Source organism: Amblyomma maculatum, chromosome 1 (genome assembly GCF_055883805.1).
Source record: "Amblyomma maculatum isolate TAMU_Amacu chromosome 1, ASM5588380v1, whole genome shotgun sequence".
In the NCBI taxonomy this organism is placed as follows: domain Eukaryota; kingdom Metazoa; phylum Arthropoda; class Arachnida; order Ixodida; family Ixodidae; genus Amblyomma; species Amblyomma maculatum.
In genome coordinates, this window is record NC_139344.1 from 195,229,543 (window position 1) to 195,249,613 (window position 20,071).

Consider the following 20,071-nt stretch of genomic DNA (forward strand, 5'->3'; position numbering starts at 1 on the left):
GCCGAGATCCAGGGAGCACCGCACGTGAACGTCTGCTGTCCGTGAGGGTTGAGGAGTGACTGATGCGAGAGGAGAGATGCCGAAGTTGAGGACGCGCGAGCGACACACGCATGCTCACTGCGAAGTAACACTGCTCAGTGACGGCCACCATGCCCGCAACAGACACGCCCCTCTTTCGCTGTCTTATACTCTCTCACTGGGTGCATCTATGCAGCCGCTCCGCCCTCTCAGTGTGAAGTCGCGTGATGCGGGCGTCGCCACTTCCCCTTCCTCCTCTTCAAGTCCACGGAGAGACGGATGGCCAGAGAGAGCGCGAGCGGCTTCTGCTGCAGCAATGCGACCGCTCCGCTCCACGCGACGCACTCGTCGCCACCTTCTTTTTCTCTACTTCAAGTTCCCGAAAAGAGAGAGAGAGAGAGTGAGCGGCTTCGGACAGACATCGGCCAAATCCGTGATTGCGGCTAGTAGTGCTACGCACTAAAAATTTCTAAAAGGGAGTTAATGTTTATGACGGAGCACTGGATGTGACGTTTGGTAGCGGCGAGGACACCGCCGCGACGCCGATTCAAACGGTGAAGGCGATAAATATCAAAATCAAAGAAGGCAGCCTGAAGTTTTGTGCTATTGATAGATGAATCTAACTATGTTTCTGAAAGCAGAATGACGTCAGATTCGATGGTGTCAATGAGATTCTAAAGAGCGTCTCGTTTTGTTAAAATGCTCCTGATATTAGTATAAAAACATTCAAAGGACGCCGTTTCTAATTTTGATTTTCAGAGTTGTTAACGTGGAGGTATGGTCGAATTGTGGTTACCTGTTTGCTGGTTACGGTCAAAAATGTAGTGTTGTCGGTTGTCATCTTATCGCGGCGAAGCCTGAATTTCTTATTCAAATACTTAGTAAATGCAAGCAGGAATTTACGAGCCTGGCGAGTATTTGAGGAATAATCTTCAGAAATTTTTCCTGTACAGTGCACCAGCCATTGTGGGAGAAAATATGGTATTTTAGCCCTTTATTTCTGCATAAAATACAGTTATAATGGGCGATATGACTTCCCATCTATTTTTGGTAAAGAAATGTGCTACATTAGAGCAAATACGGTAAGTTTATTGTGTATTACTTGCAGATGTCATACTTATTATTTAAAGACTGGAAATTTGCGCATTTATGCGCGTTACTTTTTGTAAATGTTGATATGGTTCCTATACCTTTCAATCTGTTTTTGCAGTTTTAGTGGTTTTGATAACTGTATTTTCTACTGATGCCAACTGCCCTTTTTCATTAGCATTAATTCTCTACATGGGCTGATCCATTAAGTTGTGATTTACCTTATTAATTTTGCATTGATCTTCCTTCTCTCTATAATACCTATAGGTTCGCAGGACAAAATATTTCATACGCTTGTTTTGTAAAAGGTTACAGCATGACATTTCTCTTCGGAGCAAGCAAGAAACTATCGAGAGGTTTATTAGGTCGTCGCTTATAAAAGTCACATCTGACTCTGATCAAGTGCAGCCTGACTACCCCAGGAGCATAGCGAGACTGTAGCGCAAAACAGACAGGACACACGAGAAGAACGAACAACACGAGCGCTAACTTCTGCTGTCTGCTTTGCGCTACAGTCTCGCTATGTTCACGCACCAACAAGCCCAAAAAGCCACCCTTTTGTTACCCCAGGAGGTTCTTTCTCTTCACTGTTATAGGAGCGGTGTCCTGCTGACCATCTTGCATCTGTCTAGCTGACCATGGTGGAACGCTTTACGACAATTTAACTATACCAAAGGCCGATCATGACCTTTCTTGCTCAAAGAGAGCGATGAGTCACTTTAAATATGTACCATATACGGGGCCAAATCTCACTATATCCAAAAGGACTCTTTATAGTGTGCATACCTTTAGTGGAGCGATATTTTAATCTGTCATCGAATTCTTAGTCTCACTTTCTGTTCACTTGTTCCCACCACAAAGATTGTACTGGCGTTTCCTAATTAAGGGGATAGAAGGTTTTGGCTTATTACCCTGCTAAACGGAACGTTTTACAGCTTACAAACCCTTACAAAAATGAGTTTTGAAACTCTATTGTTGGACTATTGACCACCTTTTGAATTTATTGAATTTCGATAGACATTCAACCCCAGCTGAGTGCAATCTTTACAGGGCCAACAGAATTTTCATTGTGTTCTACCCATAGACTTTTTGTGCTATTTTTTCTATGTGCTTTTTGTTGTCAGTTTTCAACGTTCACGAACAATTAGCGTGTACTGTTCATGCTGACCCATGTTTTTAAGTAGTTTTAGGCACCAATGATAAGAACATGATGTGACAATTTCGTTATGAATTTTTGGTCTCACTTGTAATCAAATATTGGCCCCGGCCATTCTGCAAAGGGCAATATAAGAGCAGCATGCAGTTGCGTGCTCGTTCATGTTATATAAAAGTACATATTAACGGTGCACACTTAGCTCAAGCTTCACAACACAGTGAAAATATGCCCTAAAAACTTCATGATGGCAAAGCCTCCACTAATAATACAAATACATCGTTGAATGTCAATCAGAATCCGTAATGGATCAGCTTCTGTATGTCGCAGAAGGTAACTTTAGTGGTAGGACATATTTTATATTTATCATAAAACAAGTTCAGTGAGTCATCATACTAACAAACAGGATCCTAGATTGAACCTACCATGTAGGGCAGGACAGAGCTTTTTTAAACCAGTTGCAAAGTTCACTATATATATGCTTCAGGGTCTGACATTCTGCCCAAGCCTAGGTATTTTTGCCCGTAGCTTTTGCCGCAAAATGAGGTGCAGTCTGTATTGGAATCCTCCACCGCTGTATGTCTTTGGAGAATTTTACTGTTATTTTTTTCTTTTCCTTCCTTTCTTAAAGTGGACACCATGCTAAAATGAAGTCACTTTAAACATTGAGGGGTTCTAATAATCACGGATTGATCCCACGTATACTATAGAGTTAACACGCATAGCAAAAACATTCGCGTATGAAATAAAAAGAAAAAAAAAACAGGATTGCACGCGTCTTCTATCGGCGACTCTTCTTTTCAAAGAAGCATTCGGACTCTTCTTTTCAAAGAAGCATTCGGCCACTGCTTTGCTCCCCCTGTGCCCGCGAACGGCGCCAGCATGTCCGGAGGGGTCGAGGTTTACTTCCTGTCGGCTGGGGGGAAAAAAAGGGCGGGGGGGAGGGGTTGCTCCCGCTGGGTCTGTGCTCTCTGCCTTCTCCGTGGTTTGTCTTCACGGAGATGACCTTGGCTGCAGCATAGCTGGAGTCGCGCAGCGGGGGCGGCGGCTCCCCCTTTTCACCGAAGCTGTTCTTCTGCGCCCCGTTTTCTTTGCACGCAGACGCGGGTACTGCGGGTACGCTGAGTGCGGCGATGTGCCAGTTCAGTTGGCGTTTTCCCGCCACCGTGGTCGCATCTTGCACTGTGAGCGAAGCACCGCATGTAGGTTTTTCGCTGGTGATTATCACGAAGATCGTTTTGTTCAAATTGGAGCGCGAACGTACGCATTTAAGTCTTCGGAGGAATCCGCTCTTGGGCGGCAGCTTCTGCGCAAGGAGGACATGTTTAAGAAGTTCAACACTCGCAGGCGTTTTGGATTCTAGGCGAAAAGCCGGCGCGGGCGGATGGAGCGTCTGCACTTTGGTGAGTGTTTTACTTTTTCCTATTCGTGTTTGTGCCAGTCTTGTACAGTGTGTGCTACAAGGTGAAGCACGCATGTAAATATTTCTAGCAGGCAAACCAGCCTCGTCGGAAAAAAAAAAAAGGATGGGGAGAGAGAGAGAGAACGAGGCTTGTCTCTACGCGGACGCTGGGGCCGACGGAACGCCAGTTGGGGTGGCGACATTTTATTTCTTTTTTTTAACCGGTGACCGTTTTTGACGGATTGTTCGGCACAGTGCTGTACTCTTTCGATACGCTACTCGCGCTGAGACGGACACATTATCGAGATCATAATATGCCTCTGTCACACATTGTGGATTATTGAATCTGTGCAGCTCCGCCATTTTTGCAGTGTTTGTTTTTGTTTCCACTCATTTTAGTGCCTATAGTTTGTAATTTTGCTTCAAGTTTTCTGGGTAGTAAGGCTTGTGACCTGCGCTTTGCTATTTATATTCACAATGGGATCTTTGACGGCAGCATATAATGTTTATCAGGGAGAAATGAACGATGTGGTAGTGCTGCCGAGCTGTGGAGGCGGTGGTCGATGCCGTCTAAGCAGTGAAAGACAGTGACAACTCATTTTAGACAAGAAATTTCTTGAGCTATGACGTGGAGCAGCGCACAAATGCCTTTGCTCTATTTTTAGGTTAGTATATACCGCAGCTTAATTATGATTTATATTTTTTATTTCAGCATCACATGCGAGGAGTTCCCGGACGTATCAGCGTTTTACGCAAAGAACAGCCTGGCGTCATACCTTGCACATGAATTGAAATAAAGCAAATAAACAACCCAGCTCATGTTATGAGTTCACCAAGATGCATATTTTTTCTTTCTCATTAACGCGCATTTTTTATTCTGTGTTCCCTTTCCGCTGCGGATTAACAGAAAATGCTGCGTGATCAACGGTTAGCCAGGAGCAGGCACGAGGTGGTTTACATTAATGCAAAAGTAGCACAGCACATATCCTTGCTGCGGTCAGTCAACACATTCTATGTTCTGCTCAACAAATCAACAATTTAGTCAGTTTAGTGTAGGTTAATGAGTGAGTAAGTATAATGGGGCTTAAAAGATCAAGATCTGTTTTGTTCTTTTATGCCTCACTATGCTTATCATTAACCAGCACTGATCAGACAGGATTGTTGATTGGTCGGGCAGAACATAGAATGTGGTGACTTATCTCAGCTAGGAGATGTACTGTACTACTTTTGCATTAATGAAAATCACCCCGTGTCTGCTCCTGGCAAACCGATGGTCGTGTACTATTTTCTGTTGTTCAGGAGTGGAAAGGTAGCAGAAAATCAAAAAGCGTCACTTGCAGAGTTTCTGAAGCATTTGAGCCTGAAATCAACAGAATTTCAGTTGCGCGAATTCCAAAAGCGCTCTTAAGAAACACATGGGCCACTATTTCATAAGTGCTCAACAAGAGGTCAACACTGCATCATCCAAGATGTTGTCGATTATCGACAGACTTTCAACAGCGTGTATTGACACAACGCTTTCGAATTTCTATAGAAACCCTACATGCATTTTTGTAAGGGAAGAACTTGCGGTATTCTTAGCACGCATGTTGAACATTTGCAATGCTCTGTTTCGCTCTCAACAGAGGAAGCAAAAAAGGTGACGGAAAAAAAGAAAGCATTTTAACGAGTATATATATTCAATTCAATTCAATTTTCCAGCAGGCCCTAGTCAGCTGCCTTGGCTAAAAGCTGTGAGTAAACAGCCTGACGAGGCTCAGGAGGCCGTTGCAAGGCAGGGCAGCGTAAAATAAAAGAATATTCACACACTCCATGAAGCAAAAACATTCCGAGGGCGCTGTGGAATCTGCACTGCAGAAATGCGAAAGGCTGGCACATACGGTGCATCACGTTTGCGCTCATTATCATTATCAGTTAAATGCACCGTCATTATCACTGCTACTGTTATCGTTGTCATTATCACTAATTGCAGTGTCATTGTCATCGCCATTATATTTCTCACGGTAGAGAAGGAGAATTACGATATGAGTTTTACCATACCAGGCGTGCATGACACAGTTGGTTAAAGCGCTCGGTTGGGGATCCGAGGGATGGAGGTTCGATTCATGATGGAGACTGGATATTTATTCTTCTGATGATGTCATCAGGATGATTGATGTGTGGAATTCTGCGGTATCCCGCGGAATCTCGCACTTTGACTACAAATTTCGAAACTACCGCCTAGCCGGATGTGACGTCACATTAGCTATAGTGCGGCGGAAGTGTGTGACATAATCGTGGCCGACAGTATGAGCCGTTAAAGACTATCGCCTTAATATTTTTTCACGTGTCTATAATGCAACAAAACAGGGCCATAAATTGAAGTAATACAATGTAAACAAAGGTATGCCACAACAACATGAAAATATAAATTCAGCAAGCACATCAAACTAGCTGGAAATATATATACAATGAATTGATAAATCACAGCAAATCATGTGTACTTCAATAGAGCTTTTAATGAGACAATTATAACGCATTCCGCGATGGAAATAATAGCCGGAGAACAGTATAACTGTGTAAAATAACATAGCTTGCATAATTATAAAATACTGATACAGTGCAGCTTTAGTGTATTTGTTTATGCCTTTGTATTTATTTACAATTGTGAGAAGAGCATATACTATTGTCTGCCGGCTATAATTCGTGTGAAAAAAAAATGGTACTAGCCACTTGTCTGTGTTATGTGTGTTGCCTATTTTATTTCAGCAGCGCAGTATCTTCTACCACAGATCTTAAGCTGGAAGGGAATATTGCAACAGAATTAGAAATTCATACATATTTTGAATCCTAACTGCATTATATGTCTGGAAAACTTGTTGCGTATGGCCTAAGTAACCAAGATTTGCAATGTGGTGAATGACTTTCTTCTGAAGAAGAGAAATTTTCTCTGTTTTATGTAGTAGCTGTGAGCCAAACCAAAGAACAGTAATTGATACGCGAGACGAATAACGCATTTACTAAGCTTTATTTTAGATGGTAGAAAGGTATGACAACGACAAATTGCACCTGCCACTGATGACACATTACTAGTTAACTTTTGAACATGTGAATTCCAAGTAAGGTTAGAGGAAAATGTTACCCTAAGTATGCTGGGTTCATGGACGACTTCAATTTCCTTATTAGCATACGTAACAGCCCCTTCCAACCAGATAACCTTGCTTTTTGGTCGAAATACCATCCCTTTTGATTTTGCAGGGTTGGTTTTAAGCATATTGGTACATGAAAGGCATCGGGTTACTGATTAAATTTGATCACTAGTTTATTTTCATCGATACCCGAAATTATTACTGTGCAGTCACCTTCACATACGATGAATTTTACTGCCTTATCAATGTTTGCAATACTGTTTATATACGCATTGAATAATGAGAGGCTTTAAACACTTCCCTGTAGTATCACTGGGATGACTGGTAATAATGACGATTGGTGGTTGGCTAAATCTACATACTGCTCCTTATCAACTGAATATGATTCTAAGAAGTATAAGGGCTTATCCAGGATGCCATAAAATGAAAGCTTATGAGTTAAAATATCATGGTTCAGGGAAACAAAACCTTTACTGAAATCTGTGAATAGTAGGCTAAGATTTATTTGTTTACATTCAAAACTATGCAGTTTGTATTCATTCGGTTGAATCAGTTTTAATAATGCAAATTCAGTGGAGCGTCTTTTTCTGAAGTCAAACTGCATTGGAAATAAGGTGGAACTTGTCAAAAACTTTTTAAAACGGCCATGTAATATCTTTTCAAATTGTTCCTCAAAGGTAAGTATTATGAATACTTTACGGTAGTGTTTTGATAAATTTTTATTCCTGAGTTTGTATACAACTGACTCGCAGGACTTTATAATCGCATTTGGGAATACCACAGATTAAAGAGAAGGATTGAATATATATGTGAGTACTGGTGTTAGGTAGTCTATAGCATATTTAGCAGGTTTAATTTGGAACCAATATCAAGGACTTTATTGTTGTTATGGGACGGGAGAGAAATATACTTTCAGCGCATGAGTACCCTAAATCTTTTATTGTTAGTGAATTGTTATGTTGCAGTGCATTTCCGATCAAATGCTTGTCGAAGAGGCCCAAAAGAGCTCGACGGGTAATTATCTGGTTTTCACGAGTTCTTTGTTCCGAAAATACTGCTGGTCTCTACTATGAACAGTATATTGATTACTTTTCAGGCTGCAGCCGAATGCAGACGGCTTCTGTTTGCTGCTATTTGCAAAACGATTTTCAACGTAAATGACCTTCACGCACCGAAGCTCAAAATTTAGCTTGTTTATGAAAGCTTTGAAGTTAGTTCAGAGCATAGGGACTATGCGTTCTTATGAAGGTATGAAAAAGTGTATTTTTTTCGCTTTATATATTTCAGTGCTCGGTTGTTACCCATGGCTTTCTTTTCTTCCTGAGGTAGTGTATTTAGTGACAGAAAATGTTTGGAATCTATTCATGCAAATCGCTCCATAAATTGTAAATACGCATTGTTTACATTTTAGTCAGCACACAGAAGACCGATATTGCAAGCTAATGTCCATTTCAAAAGCCTGTAAAGCACACTAAGGCATATATTTCTTCACAACATTTTGCAGTTTTGGTAATGTGTCATAAAGCATAAAATGGACGGTGATTAATCTGTTCGCCGGTTTCCCCTGTTCTCCCGGTGCCACAGCACACGGGGTTCGGTAACTTCCCGCTAGCTCCTGGCTGGTCTGCGCTACCTGCTACCCAACCGAGCTATGGAAGGAAATGAGTCGTCCTGCGAGGGCTCCGCTGGTGAGGAACGCGATGCTGACAGCCCTGTCCCCCACCGGAACCCTCTAGACTCCGGTCATCCAGCCTCGTGCTTCGTGCCCAAACCTGGTGTACTGCGTTGGCGTATGCGGCACCGCGTGACCGACCAGCTTGAGGAGTTCTGTAGACGCTGCAGCTGCTAGCGTGCCCCAACACTTGTTCTCCAGGGAGAGAGGAGCTTCCAAGCGTCGTCATAGAAAAGGTGTTTGCTTCCACCACGTGTGCGCACACTTCCCCTCTCTCCTTCCAAGTCGTCGACCCCAGGCATGGCCCCTCAGCTCTCTCTTCTCGCCACGCCCGACACGCGTCAGGAAACAATTCCTGAAGGACAATCCTGCTAACCAGCCGCTCCCCAAACCGCGGCGCAAGCAGAAAGGGCCGTCGCGGAAGAAGCTCAACTGAACCGCTGAGACATCCCAGGATGCGGTGAGCACGTCCAGCACTAACCCTCTTCCGCCACTTATTTTTCCTGCAGATGTGCTCAGCGAGGCTGCTTGCCTGGAGCCTGTGCCCGAGGTTTCGGCTGCATGTTTCTAGGAAGCCTCGTCTATAGGGATATCCTCCCCTTAGCAGAAGGTGACACAACGACCTTCCTCACTGCCAATGAGACTGGTGGCGTTCCTGTTGACGAGAAGGCCCTGACCACGGACAGCCAGACGTCCACCGCTGAGAATGGTCAACTGTTCCAAGTCGACAGCTCCCCCCTCCAGAGGGCAAGTATTACCCCTCCTTCTCCCCTAATGAGGCCTCTCACGCCGCAAGGAAGAACGAGCAGGGCACCGGTGGCTGCATTCAAGTGCAGCGCAACGCCAGGTGCCAGCTCAGCTGCAAACAGGCCAAGTCGATCACCGTCTCCGTCCGCTGCCGCGAAACTTCGCCCGCAAGGACATCGTGAAGGAGGACTTCAGTGCCTACCTGTATGGCTATGTTGGTGTTTTGGAGGTTCGTGTGAACACCAAGTGTAACATCATCGCCACAGACGTGTCCACGGAGGTATTCAGAAACGTACTCCTGGCACTCTCCTCAGTACTCGACACCCCAGTCCGTGCGTTTGTGGCCTCCCAACAGAGTGGCTATATTGCCACGGTTTACGGCGTCAACCGAGAGGTAAACGACAGAAACATTGCTGACACCACCGAGGCCGACGTTGAGATTCTCAACCTGCAATGCAGCGACCATGCTGTCACACTCCTTTTTGCCGCCCCTCCGGATCACCTCCTCATTGCAAGCGTGCGATTCCGTGTCCGCCCCTCATGGCCTGCCCCCTACAGTGCCCCCGTGTGGAGGGTACAACCACACTAAAACCACGTGTACCTATCAACCACGCTGCACACTCTGCAATGGGCCTCATCTCCGGATGGACTGCACGGCCCCCGCTCCCAAGTGAATTCACTGTAGGGGGCGCCATCAGGCCTCGGACCTTTTCTACCCCAGGTGGAAGCAACATAGCAGGCTGACCGCTGCTCTTCGCAGGAGTCCCAATCCTGAGACAAGGCAGACCATCCTGTCCGAGCTGCACTCGCAGCAGCCAAAACAAGGCCCCCCTAGACCCCCAGCAGCACCATCTATGGCATGCTAGGTAGGAGGTGCTAACTATGCAAGGGTCCTCAAGGCATGGAGCTCGAGGCCATCTCGCCCAGTAAGCCAAGCCCCTACCAGACTTCCCACCATGATGGATGAAGTTCAACCAGGTGAGATCACCGCCAACCGACTGGCAGTCCAGGCCCTCCTCTCACAGCTTCCCAAACTCTGGCTCACATAAGCTGTGCAAGGCAGTTCTCACACAGAGAGCCCTGCTGTCCTTAACTATGGCGATTCGTATAGCAACCACGGAGGCCACGTGTCCTCCAGTGGAATGCCAATTACCTATCCGCTCGCCTTGCTGACCTGCGAGATCTGATTTTGCAGGGTACCCTGGATTTCGGCGTCCTGGCACTCCAGTAGAAAAGAATTCCTGCGGAATCTGCTCGCCTTCCGGGTTACACCGGGCACTCGGTAAATTCCTGCTGTGCCCTTGAGACCTGCAGTGACGCCTCCTGGTCCGTCCTCTGGACCGACCCCCCTCAGGACCGACCCCGGATGTGCAACACCATCCACCGCACATGGTGCTAAATGTCGTGGGCATGGACCTGGGCCACCTCGAGATTTGTGCCATCCGAGTTCCTCTCGGCAATACGGACACCTCAGTGGCCTCAGTTTATGTTGCTCCTGGCGCCCCCTGGGACCCATGCGGCCTCAGGGCATTGCACTGTCATCTGGGTAACGATGCCTTAATTTGTGGCGACTTTAGCTCCCATCCCAGGGCCTGGGGAAGCCAGATGTCCCAGGCCAGATGCAAGAAACTGCTGGATGCCATTTCTTCCTGAAGCCCACACCCCAACCTTCATCAGGCCACAGCGTTCCTCCATCATTGACCTGGCCCTGCGGATGGAAGACTGCCTCTACACCAGGGAGCGAGCAGCTTACTCTCTGGGTTCCGACCATTTCCCCATCTACCTGACACCAACCAAACAGCAGGAACAACGTGACAGGGTGCATAGGGCCACGAAGTGGTCGCGGTTCCGGGAGCTCACTAAAGGCAATCCTCATGCAGGTGAATTCCTGGCCCTTCTGGGAGCGTGCGCTAAGATGGTCACCGTGTCCTGCCACGTCCTCAGACTGGCTCCAATACCTGACCTCCGTCTTCTGGGATTCCGAGCGTCCAGGCGAGGGGCGGAACGGTTGGCTAAGCGGACAGAGCTCCCCAAAGCCTGGTCTAAATTGCGGAAGATCTACGCCTGCTGGTGCCGCCAAGCCAACTGACATAATCGAGAGGGCTGGGTCAGCATCTGCCACAAGCTTCAGACCGCCCGGCAGTCGGCAACTGCTTCGCAACAGCTCGTCACTGCAGCACCACAGCCGTCACTTCTTCCCTTCTGCAGCGACCACCGCGATCTCTGCCCAGTGTTACGAGCCCATTACCACCCACAAGCTCTTCCAGGTCCTCAACTGGTGCAAGAAGAAGACAGTTCCAGGTGCGGACAGGCTCACCCTAAGATGCTGCTGATCCTGGATGTCCCCGAAAAAGCCCGCCTATTGGAGGTGCTCAATGGCATCTGGAAGAGTGGCACCCTTCCTGAGAGCTGTATGGCAGCCATCGTGGTCCCCATCCTAAAGCCGAGGAAGCATCCCCAGCAGCTCCTGTCCTTCTGTCCGATTTGACTGACATCTACTGCCTGTAAGACCATTGAGTCTTTTGCCCTGGAGCGTCTCTCCTGGACAGCCCGCGTTAAAAATTTTATGCCTGAAAGCCAGGCCCTGTTCCGGAGACACAGATGCACTGTGGGCTCCATCGCAAAAGTTGTGTCCTTACCGGAGGAGAGCAAAGCACCGGGGAGATGCCGCCCTTCTCGCCCTCTTGGACGTTCAGTAAACATTTGACTGCATACCATTCAAGGCCGTCCATCAGGCCTTGGATGACCTGGGAGTGACAGGTAACCTGCAGCGCTACATACCGACCTTCCTTTCCGATCGCACTTTGCAGGACCGGATTGAACAGACCCTCAGCTCACCTTGCCCAGAAACACTGGAGTGCCCCAGGGGTCTGTTCTCAGCCCCTTCCTTTCAGCCTAGTCCTGGCGGGCCTCCTTAGTGCCATGGAATATGATCACCATCACAGAGTCCTGATCTCTGTCTATACTGACGACATGTCACTCTGCGTTCGGGCTCCAAGAAGACAAATGGTCTCAGCCAGGAAGGCCCTACAGTGAGCCCTCGACTCTGTCCAGCAGTTCCTGCTCTTCAAATGGCTCAAGTTAGCGGCTTGAACATCCGAACGCGAGCCTCAGCCCGAGCTGCCATCCTCACGATCAACGACACCAGCCTGCCTTGGAAGCGCCAGGTCAAGTACTTGGGGCTCGCGATGGACCACCACTTCACGTGGGTCCATGCGGCCAAAGCTTACCTGGCTCATCTGAACCGGATCGGCCTAGCAGTGCAACGCCTCTTTGCAGGGGCAATGGCTGCACGACATCAGGGGCTATCCGGCTGTTCTAGGCGGCGGCCACTTTATATGCTTTCCCCTTTATTTTTCCCAGGTCCAGCAGGGTGAACATCGTAGACGGAACCCACAGGAGATGGATCCGACGCCTTTTGGGAGAAACGTATCTCTCTAGGATCTCGGCAACACTAGCGGAAGCCGTTGTCTACCCCCTGACCCTCTGCTCCTACAGAGAGGCCTCAAGCACGTGGACCTCCTTCATCAGGCTCATGATGAAGCTGCCCTCCTGGCATGTCTGTGCAGCGCCACCACTCACGCATGGGGAAACTTCTGGCTGCTTATTTGGACCTCATCATACCTTCCTCGGGGTACTCAATACTCCCTCCGCAGCCAACACGTCCAACTTTGTAGGTCACCCTGGACCTGAATGGGGTCAAGCGCCGCTCCCCTGCGGCCGCCCTTGGCCAGGTCGCCGCTGCCCTCATGGAAGAGTGCAAAAGGGAGAACCCTCCTAGTCACCGACAGCCATGTGCTGCAATCCACGAGCCAGGCTGCAGCGGTGATGATGGCCCCTTAGATAGAGGTGTTCGGCTCCTGCAGGAAGTCCTTCCCGGGCAGCTCTACTGCAACCGAACTGGTGGGACTCCACCTGGTGGAGGACTACCTCGAGATTTGCCAGACCCTTGGCCCCATTGCCATCCTGTGCGAGCCCTCCTCCTATGCCTCCGCATTGGAGGTTCGTAGACGCCTACAGAGAAGTACCTATGCGGCCTGGCCACCTCCTCTACCTGTCTCTCGTGTGGTGACGCGAGAACGTTGGGCCACCTTCTATGTGTGTGTCCGGCACACGAACCCCCGGCGACGGCTGGAGGGAGAGATATTGCAATAATAGCAGATGTCTGCTTGGTGCTGAGCCTAGGTTGCTACTCCTGATGAGGGTGACAAAGAGGGGACGGGGAAGGAAAAAAATGAATGAGAAATCGGTGACACACTTTCATACACGCATAATTACACACGGATGAGTTTCAAGGGGCCTCTTCAATCATGTGTCCTTAAAGGCCAACTGTCCACCCTCCGGTCGAAGATATTTTCTTCCCCGGTGACTGTGAGACTTCGCCCCTAGAACGCAAGGCTGCAAAATGTTTTTGAAAAGAGTAACTAATAACGTAGTTACAGCCACCGCAATCACCCGATCCTGTCATGCTTCTCTCCTTCCGTTCCCTCGCAAAGGTTTTTCACTCTCCTGCCCGAGGTCGTCTAGCCTCCGCAAGACAAATTCCCCTTCCTCCTCCGCGTTTGGCGGGAGGTGGGGCGTGGCACTCCGCGAGCGCGAAAAAAAAAACGGCCGAGGGAGCGCGAGCCGCTGGATTCAGTCTGGCCGTGGCGAGGGAAAAGTGCGCAGCGAGTGGTAGACACCCATCCTTCTCCCGTCAGTCAGCGAGACGGACCAATGGACGTCGTTCGCGGTACGTACGTCATTACTGTGGCCCGTCGGGCCGGCGCAGGAAACGGGGAAGCTGGCTTCCCAAGGGAGAGCATGGGAAAGCTTTGAATTGTATTTTCGATGCTTTGCGGCGCGCGTGTAACTGTAGCATTTTGCACAGACTATCTCCGGTACCTGATAGAAACACTGGGCTCCTTTGCTTAAAAGGGCCTTCCCTGGACAGTGGGCCTTTAAGGGAACGATGGCTGGAAGCAGGCTACCGGACCCTAGGACTTCCTGCCGTCACGGAGGGCAGCTCCTGCTCCAGGCCAGGAATCCCCAGGCAGCCCACTGCCTCTTACTGGCCTTCCTCGAGAAGACCGGCCTCGCTACCCAACTGTAGGGCCCCAACGCCCGTGCGGACTATGGCGCTGAAGCAGATGACGGAGATAGCGACACCATAATGACCACACCCAGCCCCTCCCAATCTACCACTTTCCCTGCCTCCTGACGCCGAGTGCCGCCGCAACTCCGGCCGGCATAACCCAAGTCCAGTATTCCCTCCCCAAGAATACCCCAAATTCCTCATTATCATCATCATCATCCCCAGATGCTATAGTACCAGCACGAACACCTCCCGTGACGTTGCAGTGCTTAGCGGGCTGCACTTCTGTGTCCAAGGATGGCGGGATCGAATCCTAGCTGCGGCGGCCGCTTTTCTATGGAGGAAAGCAGGGGCCCGTGTGCTGAACGATGTCAGTGTGGTTAACCCAGGTGGCCGAAATTTACGAAGTTCTCTACTGCAGCGTCTTTCACAGCCTAAGTCACTTTGGAACTTTAAGCCGAAAACCAAAAAACAACACCAGTACCAGCACTAGCAGAAAATATCTGAGCTCGTTATTAACAGACCCAAAGGAGATGAAGTGGACACAGTAACAGGAATGGTTGGTTGGTTGGTTTGTGGGGTTTAACGTCCCAAAGCAACTCAGGCTATGAGAGACGCCATAGTGGAGGACTCCGGAAATTTCGACTACCTGGGGTTCTTTAACGTGCGCTGACATCGCACAGCACACGGACGCCTTGCTTTTCGCCTCCACCGAAAAGCTGCCGCCGAGGCCGGGATTCGATCCCGCGTCCTTGGGAACAGTAGTCGAGCGTCGTAAAGTAACAGGAATGATGTGTTCATTATATTTGTGAATTCGAATGACTAGAGTTGAGTAGTAAAGTCATTGACAGTTGAAATATTATGCAAGGCATTTATATTGAAATCACCGCCACATATAGGAGGTACTCACGGGACACCATCCGCAAGGGGTGCTAGCGGCCGCGGTGCGGCATTGGCAATGTGCGTGGTCGTGTGTACGGGCGCTGCAAACTGCCACAGCATATTCAACTCGCTGTATCCGTGGGTTGCGCCTTACGCGTTTTGTCAGATTTTCTGCGTGCGCCAACGACAACCGTGTTGGCGCATACGTCCGTGGACTGCGTCGAACAAGAAAAACGACCGTCCTGTCTAAAGGTTCGATTTTGTGAAAACATCGGTTCGTACGGTTGCGGTAACTTCGTCGTGGTATGCGGCGTTCTTCAAGACCACTGTCTCGCGTTGAATTCACCGACATCGGGGCCGGCCATTTTGAGTGTGGTTTTAAGTTTTTCGACAGGTGAAGAAAAATAAAATGTACAGATACATGAAAACGTTTTAATTTTTGGCAAGCGGGTGAGGCCAAGTGCCACACGTGTGTGAGGGTGTCGATGGTCGGCGTGCTGTTTTCAGAGGTGAATAAATTGCGATGTGTCTGTGCGCTTAGCTAAAGCACACTGTCACGTTTGTCGACTTGCAAGTGACGTGCTACAACTCAATCGAGAGTTATCGCTACACTTCGCGTTGTTGCGAACCTAGGTTCGAAGTTATGTATAATTCAAGCAAATATGCTTTGCCGATAATAAATTTGCTAAACAATCTCGCTGGGTGTGCCGTTTATACTGCGTGCGCGTGTTGCTCGTCCTTCTGTAACCCAAATTCAAGATGTGAACCGCATCCATGGCAGCTAATAGTTAAACACGGATTTGATTTCCTGCAAGTCGTTTTGCGTGCATCACGCAGCCAACCACTTTTGCTGTCGAGCGGTTGAACGGGGGAATGCCTAGTTGCAACACCGACAAGGCAGTGTTATGCTCCGTGGCAAGGAAATACCGCTGCGGACTCCATGCGCACAGAGGGCTCCACACCGAAAAGTGGGTGCGGAAATATTCAACTTGATAAATCATTACGGATCACTTCCATTATATGGCGGGCAACTGACAGCGAACCTGACACGCGAGCCGACGCGTGCCGATACCACCGACAACCACCGACCACCAACGACATGACGGATAAGGCGTGAGGATGCTCCTGCCGTCGGTAGTACGGCCTCAGTGAATAGCTCCTATAAGCTGAAAGTTATTACTTTGAACGTATTCTAGGAGAAGGTCAGAATATTCCATAAACGACACCAAGCTTCCTTTTCGTGGGTGATACACTAGCCCATTTTGAACAATCAGAAACCCATACACAGCAGTTAACGAAATCAAAGGTGCGGAAGTAGTCCGCTGCCAAAAAAAAATCAAACAAATATATCACTCCGCCTCGCGTCATGGCTCAGTGGCACTGCGGGTCTCCTAATCGTTTTATTCTTCTTTACACCTCCGAATACAATCTAGCAAAAAGGCGCGGAAAAATTTTAAACACAGTTGCCTGCTCCAGGCCATTACATGGTAGGAGAAGGCGTGGGGGTGCACTGCGGCGCAAAGTTCTTCTCAGACTCCTCGATATGCTGCCAATCAAGGAAGTGGGGTTCGTTGAGAGGAGCATCAACGATCCCTTCGATCTGCTCTAACCAAGTAGAGTTCACATTTTCATTACGTGCCTGGGAACAAATCTTCTTCACTTCATGGAGCTTCTCGAAGTAGTCATCTCTCTGCCTCTTTAACAACTTGATGGTCTTGTGGGCCTCGAGCCTGAATTCAGTGGACGTCCCAGCTTTGCTTTCATCGCTGGGCCCTTCCACATCCCTTCTGGGTAAACCCAGCATTTCTTCAGAGCATTCTGGAGATCCAGACGTTGTTGCCTGTTCCTCGTTCTCTCCGGCAGTCATGGCTTGTCCCTGCGCATTATTGTTTCCTCTGGCGGCAGTCGTAGAGTCTCCTTCTTTGTTCTTTTGAGTTTTGTTGGCTTCTTCCATCAGCCAGCGTCCCAAATTCAAGCATTCCGCTTTACTGCCCTTCCTGAGCTTCTCCACTGGAAGTTCTACGGCGGCACCAACTTTTACCAGTGCTCGTTGTAGGACATTGAAGTTATTCTCGATGTCCATCTGCCGGAGGGTTTCCCCTGACTTCACAGCGCGAAGGGATAATGAACGAGGGAACACGAAGTTCATCACCTTGCAGAAAACATCGCCGAAACTTAAGTCTGATGCGCTTGTGACGTTACTTCCTACAGTTTCATTAATCCATGCTACAACCTGCATAAAACTGACGCTGTACTTCACGTCCTTTGATGGGCAAAGTGATTTACGACGGCAGCGCTTAACCTCCATTACTAACGTAGCACAGATACCTTACTCACAAATCTTTTTGTGCTTCACAGGTCTTGTCGGCGGCTGCTGTGAAAGGCGACAACGTAGAACCAGTGCCTCAGAATCGCGGTGTACGTTACTGTCGACGCACGGTTTCTTTCTTTTCTGCTGCCAACAGTTGTTAGCTGTTTCTGCTCGGAATATGTGCGTTGCCATGGAAGCATACAGTTTCGACAAAAAATGTCAGTATTCACCAAGGTCAACAAAATTATTATTTTCAAAGTGTTAGCGAACCGCCACCGCGCGATGCGCATCAAGATCGTGCGGCAGTGAAAGGAGAGTCATTTGGTCACCCTGACAAAGAAGAGGCAGTAACCCTGGGGAGCAAGTCGACGGAGAAGGAAAAAGAAGATGGACTCCGAACCGTACGGGCGCATGTAACCTCAACATTTTAGTTTATTTATTAATAAACAGTTTTCAAAAGCAGCAGAAAAAGGTATCCTGAATTTAATTCGCGCACACTCAAGTAATAATTGTAGCCTACAATCATAAGGGGGATAACCGCCTCTGAAAGCCGGGAGCGACGGAAAAGGAGCAGCCACGGCGGCGTCGACTACATCGCAGCAAGACAGCAGTGGTGAGCCTTCTTCCCATACTCTCAACATTCCTAGAAGCGAAGCGTTCAGCTACCCCTAAAGCCCCGCCATGTCCGAAGACAGAGTTAATTACTTGCGACGCTCACTGAGCAACTCGCCCATATGCAGCTGTTGGCAGCCCAAAACCAAAGCAACGCATTCGTTACAGCAATCCGGATTTTTCGGCGCCCATACCTGCTTTCTCGAGTACCACCACTGCGGGGGCCGTAACGGAGAAAACGCCCGGGAATGGGCATCGAATGTCAAGATAGTGGCAGGGCAGGCTGGCTGGAGGGACGGTGTTACTTTCGCTGTGGTAGCGTCGAAGCTCAGTGGGACGGCGCTTAAATGGCACAGAGCAAGGGGAACGGAGCTGCAGACCTAGGAGATATGGTTGGAGGAGCTGCAGCTGAAAGTCTTTCTTGATGATGAAAGCAACCCGCTTGCTCCCTACGAGAGGATGCTCCGACGTACGCAAGGTCCGCAGGAGTCTGTTGTCGTTTATTTATTCGACAAGTGTTATCTTTTCACTAAGTGCGACATAAAAGAAGACACTTCGCAATGGAAGAACTTGAGCATTCAGTGACTGCAGAATGGAAACCACGCTGTGAATCTGCAACTTAAAGCAGCAAGCTTCTCTACATCCTTGGAGCTGCTTGAAGCGGCTAAAAGCCTCGATGAAGTGGAGGCAGCCTATTCAGTGACTGCAGAATGGAAACCACGCTGTGAATCTGCAACTTAAAGCAGCAAGCTTCTCTACATCCTTGGAGCTGCTTGAAGCGGCTAAAAGCCTCGATGAAGTGGAGGCAGCCTATTCAGTGATTGCAGAATGGAAACCACGCTGTGAATCTGCAACTTAAAGCAGCAAGCTTCTCTACATCCTTGGAGCTGCTTGAAGCGGCTAAAAGCCTCGATGAAGTGGAGGCAGCCTATTCAGTGAGTGCAGAATGGAAACCACGCTGTGAATCTGCAACTTAAAGCAGCAAGCTTCTCTACATCCTTGGAGCTGCTTGAAGCGGCTAAAAGCCTCGATGAAGTGGAGGCAGCCTATTCAGTGACTGCAGAATGGAAACCACGCTGTGAATCTGCAACTTAAAGCAGCAAGCTTCTCTACATCCTTGGAGCTGCTTGAAGCGGCTAAAAGCCTCGATGAAGTGGAGGCAGCCTATTCAGTGACTGCAGAATGGAAACCACGCTGTGAATCTGCAACTTAAAGCAGCAAGCTTCTCTACATCCTTGGAGCTGCTTGAAGCGGCTAAAAGCCTCGATGAAGTGGAGGCAGCCTATTCAGTGACTGCAGAATGGAAACCACGCTGTGAATCTGCAACTTAAAGCAGCAAGCTTCTCTACATCCTTGGAGCTGCTTGAAGCGGCTAAAAGCCTCGATGAAGTGGAGGCAGCCTATTCAGTGAGTGCAGAATGGAAACCACGCTGTGAATCTGCAACTTAAAGCAGCAAGCTTCTCTACATCCTTGGAGCTGCTTGAAGCGGCTAAAAGCCTCGATGAAGTGGAGGCAGCCTATTCAGTGACTGCAGAATGGAAACCACGCTGTGAATCTGCAACTTAAAGCAGCAAGCTTCTCTACATCCTTGGAGCTGCTTGAAGCGGCTAAAAGCCTCGATGAAGTGGAGGCAGCCTATTCAGTGAGTGCAGAATGGAAACCACGCTGTGAATCTGCAACTTAAAGCAGCAAGCTTCTCTACATCCTTGGAGCTGCTTGAAGCGGCTAAAAGCCTCGATGAAGTGGAGGCAGCCTATTCAGTGACTGCAGAATGGAAACCACGCTGTGAATCTGCAACTTAAAGCAGCAAGCTTCTCTACATCCTTGGAGCTGCTTGAAGCGGCTAAAAGCCTCGATGAAGTGGAGGCAGCCTATTCAGTGAGTGCAGAATGGAAACCACGCTGTGAATCTGCAACTTAAAGCAGCAAGCTTCTCTACATCCTTGGAGCTGCTTGAAGCGGCTAAAAGCCTCGATGAAGTGG